This window comes from Grus americana, chromosome 14, assembly GCF_028858705.1.
Source record: "Grus americana isolate bGruAme1 chromosome 14, bGruAme1.mat, whole genome shotgun sequence".
In the NCBI taxonomy this organism is placed as follows: domain Eukaryota; kingdom Metazoa; phylum Chordata; class Aves; order Gruiformes; family Gruidae; genus Grus; species Grus americana.
The window spans coordinates 1-8684 of record NC_072865.1 but is presented as its reverse complement, the minus strand read 5'-3'; the positions used below and the strand labels follow the sequence as shown (position 1 = coordinate 8684).

Below are 8684 nucleotides of genomic sequence, written 5' to 3'. Positions count from 1 at the left end.
ACTCTGCCCCAGCGTCCCGCTCCCCGGTCCTCTTTCCCTCTGTTGCTCTCTCCTTTTATCTCTCCTTCTCCCTGCTCCCCAGCCCGGTTCTCTCACGCTCCCGCTTCCTTTTTTTATTCTCTGTTGCTCTGTCCTGCTCCCCGTGCCGCTGTCCCTCGCCGTACCTCTCGGTCCGGCTCCCTGCCCTTATTCTCTTTTCCTCCCTCGCCGTGGCGCTGCCCGCCCAGGGTCGTTTCTGCCTCTCTGTCCCGCTCCCCGTCCTGGTTTGTCGGTCGCCGTCCCGCTGCCTCTCTTCCTGCCGCTTCTTCCTCCCTCTCTGTCGGGCTCCCTGTCCCCGTCCTTCACTCGCCGTCCCTTTCCTTGCCTCGCGCTTTCTCGCTCGCCGCCGCCGCCCCCCCATCCAGCTGGCTGCCCCTTTTCTCCTCTCTTCTAGCGTCCTGCAGCTGGCTCCTCGGTTTTGGCGGCAGCCTGCACATAGCAGCCCAGCTCTCCAGCAGCCTGACGGACCGACCGTGTGTCTGTTCCACGCCGGACTGGCGAGCGTGGCTCTGGGTAGGACAGCCGAGGTGCCCCAGGGCCGGGCCCCGAGCCCCGGTGCGGAGTCTCTCCCGGGACCGGCTCTGTGTGTGACTGAATAAACGCTTGCGGTCTCTTTTGCCGTGCCGGCTGCGTTGGCGCTTCCTTTGCGGGGGGGGCGAGGGGCCGTGACGGAGGGCAGGGGAGGAGGTGTGTGTGGGGGTATTAACGTATTCAACAAGGTCACATTGCTCGTATCCTGGGGATCCAAAAGTGATGCTTCTTGGCTCCGCCCCTGACCCATGCCAAACTCCGCCCCTTACGCAAACTCCGCCCCTTACGCAAACTCCGCCCCTTACGCAAACTCCGCCCCTTACGCAAACTCCGCCCCTTACGCAAACTCCGCCCCTTACGCAAACTCCGCCCCTTACGCAAACTCCGCCCCTTACGCAAACTCCGCCCCCACGCAAACTCCGCCCCCCCGCACGCCAAGCCCCCCCCCACACGCAAACTCCGCCCCCTCACGCAAACCCCGCCCCCGCACGCAAACCCCGCCCCTCACGCAAACCCCGCCCCTCACGCAAACCCCGCCCCCTCACGCAAACCCCGCCCCCTCACGCAAACCCCGCCCCCGACGCACGCCAAGCCCCGCCCCTCACGCAGCGCACAGCGCCTGCTCGCTCGGTGCTGCCGCCTAGCGACCAAATTTCGGTACTGCAGCGGCAGCGCCGCGCATGCGCAGTGCAGCGCCGCGCCCCCTCCCCGGAACCGGCTGCCGGCAGCCGGTGTGCAGGGGCTGCTGTGAGCCGAGGGAGGAGCGGAGGCGTCGCCGGGCTGCGGCTGCACGGAGGGAGAAGGTGAGCGGGGCAGCGGGACGGACCGGCGGGTCCCGGGGAAAGCCCCGAGGAGGGCGGCGGCAGCGGTGCCGCCTCCGAGGAGAGGCGGGGGGGCGGCGGGGTCCGTGTCACAGAGGGGAGGGGGGCTGCCCGGAGCCGTGCGGCGGGTGGGGGGGGGGTGCGCGCCGTGTCGGAACCGGGCGGGGAGACCGTCCGGAGCCGCGCGGCGGGGGCTGCCCGGAGCCGGCGGGCGTCCGCGCCTTTCGGAGGTGGCTGAGGGGAGGCGGGGGCGGGGGCGGGGGGGGGGGGGCGCCAGCCCGGAGCCGCGCTGCGGAGCTCGGGGCTGCCGTCGCGGCTCGGCGGGGCTTTCGGGTGAGTCGGCTTTCGGGTGAGGGCACGGGACGGTGTCCCCGCAGGGTCAGGAAGCGTGGAAGGCTGCCTCCCGCGGCACGCCGGGAGTTGCAGTCTTGGGGCACGCGGCTGCTGGTCGGCCATATTGGCTCCCCGGAGCACGCCGGGAAGTGTAGTCTTACGGCACTCTAATGGCTGCCACGCGGCGCTTGCCAGTGCGTGCCGGGAGGCGTCGTTTTCGCGGACGGGGCTGCCGGACAGCCCGACTTGCTCTCGCAGGAGCGCGAGGTTGGGGTTTTTTTGCCGGTTTCGAGTGGTTTTCTGCAGGCTCCAGCCGCTCCCGAGCAGCGGTGCGGCCGTGCTACGAGAGCGCGCGCGCGCGGTGAGGCGTTGCCCGGTGTCCCGAGACGAGCGCTACCGGTCGGACTCTCCGGAAGCCTGTCCGGCAGCCCCAGGCCGCCCCCGAGCCCTGGCGTGAAGGCGGCAAGCTGGCCCTCGCCTGTGCCGCTTTCTTCCTGAACGGGGGTGCTGGCGGCGGCGGCAGCGGCAGCAGCGCGGGGAAAGAGCGGCGTCTCCGGAAGCCCCTGCAGAAGGAGGAGGGTCTCCGGCCAGGGCCGACCTCCGGTAGTAACGGCCACTGCTTTTTCTTTCCCTCTCCCAGGCCGCGCTGAGGACGTGGTTGCCCGTCCCTCCCTTGGGGATGCCGTCGACTGCACCCGCCTCGCCTGTGCCTGGCCTGGCTCGCCTCGTGGCGTGGGGGCGAAAAGGGACAGGCGGCGGAGCGCTTACCGGCCGTGGACAGCAGCTGCCCTAAGGGAAGCTGGAATGGCCAGAGAAAGGTGAAGAAGAAGAAGAAGAAGAAGAAGAAGAGATGGAAGGCTCTCCGGCCGGCAGCTGCCTCCCGCTGCAGGCAAGAGAGCGCCTGCCTCGCCGGGTGAGGAAAGATCCCTCGTTGCGCTCCGCGGCAGGTCAGGCTGCCGACGGGCACCGCAGGGTCGCCACGCGTAATCCAAAGCACGGTGCGGCCGCGTACCGAGGGAGGGAGGCAGGAGGCAGGCTACTCATCTAGGCAGACTCGTCTCCTCGGAGCTGTAAGACACCCGTGTATTCTCTTAGGCGGAGGACAGCCGAGCGACCGGAGTGACAGCAAAGGAAAGGCGGAGAGCGGAGAAAGAAGCGTCTGCGCTGGCAAGCTCTCCCGGCAGCGCCGAGAGCCAGAGCTGCGGTGAGTCCTGGGCCCGCGGGGCCCCATCGCCTCTCCTCTGCGTCGCGGGCCCTCCTCTGCCCCCTCGCTTTCCCACCCCGCTGTGGGGTTTTTTGGTTTGCTTTCTGCTCCCCGCTATGTTCTTTTTTCCATCTCGCTCTGACGGGCTGCCTGTCCCCACCTTTTTTTAGGTCCTCGCTCTCTCTGCCCCGTAGCCCGTGGCTATTGTTTCCTTCTCTCTCTCCCTGTCTCTCTGTCCGGCCCCCAGCCACTGTTTCTGCATTCCTCCCCCCTCGGTCCTGTAGCCCGTCGGTATTTCTGCCGTCTCTGGCTCTCTCTGTGCGGCTCCTCGTTCCTGTTGTTCGAGGTCTTCCTTCTCGGCTCCGTAGCGAGTCGTCGTGAGTCTCTCTCTTTCTCCGTCCCTCTTGAGCCTCTTCCCTGCCCCTCGTTTTGAAGGCCCGCCTCTCTGTCCCGGCACCCGTCGCTATGGTTCCTTTTTTCGGTCTGGCTCCGTCTCGCTCCCCGTCCCTGTTTTTCTAAAGTCTCCCCTCTCTGCCTCCTAGCCCGTCGGTACCTTTTTCTTTCCCCGTCGCGGTTCGTCTGGCTCCCTGTCCCTCTTTCTTCCTTCCTTCCTTCCTCCCTGTCTGCCCCGCAGCCCGTCCCTTCGTTCCTTTCTCCTTCCCTCTCTGTCCCTCTCCCGGTCCCCGGCTTTAAACTCTGCTTCTCTGCCCGGTAGCTCGCCACCGTCTTACCTTTCCCCGTCTCTCTCTCTGTCCAGCTCCCTCTCTCGAATCTTCAATTCCTCCCTGTCGCTGCAGAAGCCTGTCGGGACTTTTCCCCTGCCCGGCTTGCCTCTCCCTGTCTCGCGATTCCTCCCTCTCTGCCCTCTTAGCCGCGACCGTTTTTATATTCTCCGTCTCTCTCTCTCGGTCCGCCTCGAGATCCCGATTGTTTTTTAAAGCGACCGAATCGTCGAGGTTGGCAGAGACCTTTACGATTATCGGGTGGAAACGCGAACCTGGCGCTGGCAAGTCCCCCTCTGCCCCGCAGCCCGTCCCTTCCCTTCCGACGGCCTCTTTCTCCACCTCCCTCTGTCCGGCTCCCGGCCCCTCTTTTCCACTTCCGCCCTCTGTACCCTGTGGCTTTCCCCCTCTTCTTTCTCTCTCTGTCTCTGTTTGAGGAGGAGCAGCTGCCGCCCCAGCGTCGCACCCCGTTCACGGTGTCGCGCGCACGCTTCTTCTCGGGCGCGCTTCCTCCTCCTCCTCCTCCTTCGGGCTCGACCCGAGGCTTCCGGCAGCAGTCTCCGGGTGTCGGATTTTGTAAAATAATTAACGTAACTGAAAGGTGCAGCAGCGGGATCGGCCCGGGCGGGGCGCCTCCAAAGAGAGGGACCCCGAACAAAGAAATCCCGGGCCGATCCCGCTTGGGTCCCGGACACCCGCCCCTCGCGCGCTGTCCGCGCGTCCCTTAGTCCCGCGGTGACTTTTGGTCTGGGGTCTTCTACCGTCGTCTCGGATTCTTCTTCTGTATAGCTGTGGGCGGTGCGTTATTCCACAGGTGCCGCTGCGCCGATGCTCCGTACGTTCGCAGTAACGGGTAGAGCGGAAGGCTCCGTGGCCAGGGAAGAGCGGCACGGACGCGTTCCTGCTCGCTCCGTTGCACCGGAATTTCGACGGCTGGGTTCGGCCGCTAAATTGATGGCGCTACCGGAAGAAATTTCAGAAAAGTGAGTACTGTGCTTGTCTTTAATCTTTTAAAGTAATTTTTCTACGGGCGCCCGGTCCGTGGCTTAGATATTTGGTTTGCGGCGAAACAGACCCGGAACGTGGCTCCAAGTAGCGTTCCGATTCGCTGAAATTCCCCGTAGTCAGAGAGCAAGAATGGTGAATGTTGCTTGGCGGTTTGAAATCTCAGGCTTTCTCTGAAAGCTGACCTGCCAGAATGAGCCGAAAGCAGGCCGAACGCCAATAGGGATGCCGCAGAAAAGGTCCTCTTCTTGACAGGAGAAGAGCTTGGCGAAACGTCAGCGCCGTTTCCCGTAGGGCCTCCGACGTACCGGTTCGGCAAGCGTGGGCTTTGTGCGATTCCCTCGGGGACGATGGCGAACAAACGTTGTACGGCAGAGAGTATCTTAGCTTACTTTCCATCTCCTGCTCGGTTACTTGCAGAATATTTAATTTGGCGTCGCACGGACCCAGAGGGACGGGTCCCCAACTCATGCTGGTAGGGCAACCCCAGTACCAGCCGGTAAAATCGGAAAAGAGTACGACGTTTTGAAACGTTTGCCTTGCGAGGAGAAGGGCCGTCTCTCGTTAGGCAACTGAATTCTGCGACCGATTTCCACGCCTCACGCGCGTGCGTGCGCGCACACGCGCCCCCCCACCCCCCCCCCAACAGGCAGGCTTTGAAGGAGGCAGTCCCTAAGGCAACGCGATCTAAAACGTGGAAGTTTTTTTTTCTATTTTTAATAGTTTCTTACGGATAGGAGGCTCGTGTGAGCGTTTAGCCTGTCCCGTCCTTAATTCTGAACCCACTGGCTGGTGCAGAAGGACGGTCGTGTGACAAAACCAGCATGAAATTTGTCCCTGTGCCGGCTGCGTCCCGTGGTAAAGGAGTACATCTGTTATTCCTGCGTGAAAGATGTTTGATGAGCGTACCGCATCGTCAGAGCTGCTCTTGGTCTGCCTGCAAGCCGTGGGTTATGATTTAGAAATACGTTCGCCTACCGTTCCTTAACTGTGTGGTTTTGGTTTTTATTTTTTCAAAGAAAGGGTGGCTTTTTCGTCGATCTCTTTGTGAGAGTATCAAATCAGGCGGCGGTAAATACGTAGAAGCAACTAGGCGTACTACGGCGTGTACCGGACAGCGTTGGCGTGCCGCTCTGCTAGCAGCGGAGAGCCAGATGAGGATGCCCGTGGTAAGTACTCGTTCTGCCTCCGGCTGAACGGAAAGATTCTCATGTTGAGGGTTCCTGGGCTTGTCTGTGTGATTAGCGTTACTTTTTTTTTTTTTTTTTTTTTTTATAATATGAAACAGGGTCAGATAATTGTTGATGAGTGGGACTTTGCGTACTCCTTTAGGTATTTTTTCGTACTGAACCTTAGATCGGTTACAAAACTTAATCTTTGTGCAGTTTACACGTTTTGTAGCAACTACAAAGACATTTATCCTGTAGGTAAGCTGAAAATAAAAATGCGGTTTCTCACCTGATTTTTCTTTCGGAGGAACGCTCGCCCCCAGCGGCTGGTTTTTTTTGCTAGTGTTGTCGGGGGGAAGGAACGGCGGCGCTTGCCTGGTTTCTTCCCCTAGCCAGGGACCTGAAACTTTGTTTTCCTCAGCTGTTTCACTAGAAATTTACAAGTGTCGGTGGTCAACAGTGGCAGAGAATTGGGTGGCGTTTTCAATTTCAAAGGGAAGGAACGTGTTGATGTTAATTCTGTTACCAAAAGCGAAGTACCAGCTGCTTCCTCTTTCTAGATCTTCTCTCCTTTCGCCGTCCTCCCCGAGGGGTAACGTGGCCACGCCGTATACCTTTTCTGCTCTGGTACCGTTCGTTTGATACGCAGGAGCGCTGTGAAATAAATAGAAGGGCTACGGACAGACATCTGCCATCGTTGCGGCTGCCTTAAATCGTGTATTTGTCCCTTTAGCCCGTCATTTCCTTTCCGCTCAGTTGAGTTACGTGCAGCGTTAGGTTCCAGTCGAGAGCGGTGCCGCCGAACAACGCTCTCGGAGCGTGCGCGGAGGAGGGCGACCGAGATGGCGAGAGGTCTCCGAGGCGAGACTTAGGGGGAGCGGCTGAGGTCACTTGGTTTGTTCAGCTTGGAGAAGGGAAGGCCGAGGGGTGACCTCATCGCAGTCTACACCTTCCTCGAGGGGGACGGCGGAGGGGGAGGCGCTGACCCCGCTCTCTCCGGTGACCGGCACTAGGACCCGAGGAAACGGGACGAAGCTGCGTCAGGGCAAGTTCAGACCGGACGTTGGGAAAAGGCTTTTCACTGAGAGGGCGGTCGGTCAGTCATGGAACAGGCTCCCCAGGGAAGCGGTCGCAGCCACCGAGCCTGTCAGGAGTTCAAGGAGCGTCTGAACGATGCTCTTAGTCGCACGGTTTAGTTTTAGGTAGTCCCGCGTGGAGCGGGGGCTTGGTCTCGGCGATCCGTATGGGTCCCTTCCAACTTGAGATACTCTATGATTCTGTGAAATCTTCTGGGTTAGAAACGACCTTATTGTAATAGAGAATTCGCTGAACGTGGCTTTGTGCAAGGACTGTCGTCTTAGAATATCTTTTTTTTTTTTTCTTCCCCCCCCCCCCCCCAGATATGAGAAAAGCTCTGTCCAGAGATATGGAGACGAAATCAGTTGTACCTCACCCTGTGACACCGGAAGACATTGAGTAACTGTAAGCTGTGATGCTCAGTGAAATTACTAAGAGCGTTAAGTTTCCCGTGCCTTTGCTTTCACTCTCCCATTCTCTTGTCTTGCGGCACGTCGCATTTGTTGAGGCCGTGGAAGCGACACCGGGAGCGATGGGTTGTCAGAACCAGGTCCTCCTGCCCGTCGCTGGTTTTGCTTACCTTCGCCGTCTCTGTGTACCAGCCTGCATCTCTCTCTCTGTTCCTCAATCCCTGTCCTCTCTTCTCTGTTCTGCTTTGTTTCGCTGCGTATGTCCCGTTCCCTGTCCCACCTTTATCCTTCCTTCCTTCTTCCTCGCCTTTTTCTTTGTCCTTTTGTCCTGCTCCCCGACCCTGTTTCTCGCTCCATCTGACCGTCCTTTTCCTGGCACCTTTGTGTCTCTGCTCCTTGCCCCCGTCTTTCTCTCCCCTCTGCCCAGTCCTCGTCTCCCTCTTTTGTCTCTCTGCCCCTCTGTCCTCCTTCTGCCTCTGCCCCTCTGTCCTGCTCCCTGCCCCTCTTGTTCTCACTCTGCCCCAGCGTCCCGCTCCCCGGTCCTCTTTCCCTCTGTTGCTCTCTCCTTTTATCTCTCCTTCTCCCTGCTCCCCAGCCCGGTTCTCTCACGCTCTCCGCTTCCTTTTTTTATTCTCTGTTGCTCTGTCCTGCTCCCCGTGCCGCTGTCCCTCGCCGTACCTCTCGGTCCGGCTCCCTGCCCTTATTCTCTTTTCCTCCCTCGCCGTGGCGCTGCCCGCCCAGGGTCGTTTCTGCCTCTCTGTCCCGCTCCCCGTCCTGGTTTGTCGGTCGCCGTCCCGCTGCCTCTCTTCCTGCCGCTTCTTCCTCCCTCTCTGTCAGGCTCCCTGTCCCCGTCCTTCACTCGCCGTCCCTTTCCTTGCCTCGTGCTTTCTCGCTCGCCGCCGCCGCCCCCCCCATCCAGCTGGCTGCCCCTTTTCTCCTCTCTTCTAGCGTCCTGCAGCTGGCTCCTCGGTTTTGGCGGCAGCCTGCACATAGCAGCCCAGCTCTCCAGCAGCCTGACGGACCGACCGTGTGTCTGTTCCACGCCGGACTGGCGAGCGTGGCTCTGGGTAGGACAGCCGAGGTGCCCCAGGGCCGGGCCCCGAGCCCCGGTGCGGAGTCTCTCCCGGAACCGGCTCTGTGTGTGACTGAATAAACGCTTGCGGTCTCTTTTGCCGTGCCGGCTGCGTTGGCGCTTCCTTTGCGGGGGGGGGGCGAGGGGCCGTGATGGAGGGCAGGGGAGGAGGTGTGTGTGGGGGTATTAACGTATTCAACAAGGTCACATTGCTCGCATCCTCGGATCCAAAAGTGATGCTTCTTGGCTCCGCCCCTGACCCATGCCAAACACCGCCCCCCCCCCGCAACTCCGCCCCCCC

At 60.9% G+C, this 8684-nt stretch overlaps 1 long non-coding RNA gene across 1 annotated transcript; it reads left to right on the top strand.

The window, feature by feature from the left end:
• Window positions 1–1270: 1270 nt before the first annotated feature.
• Window positions 1271–2871, top strand: LOC129212801 (uncharacterized). Its single transcript, XR_008579290.1, has 3 exons — window positions 1271–1373; window positions 2365–2637; window positions 2820–2871. It is a non-coding gene; the product is annotated as an uncharacterized LOC129212801 (long non-coding RNA).
• The last annotated feature ends 5813 nt before the right edge of the window (window positions 2872–8684 follow it).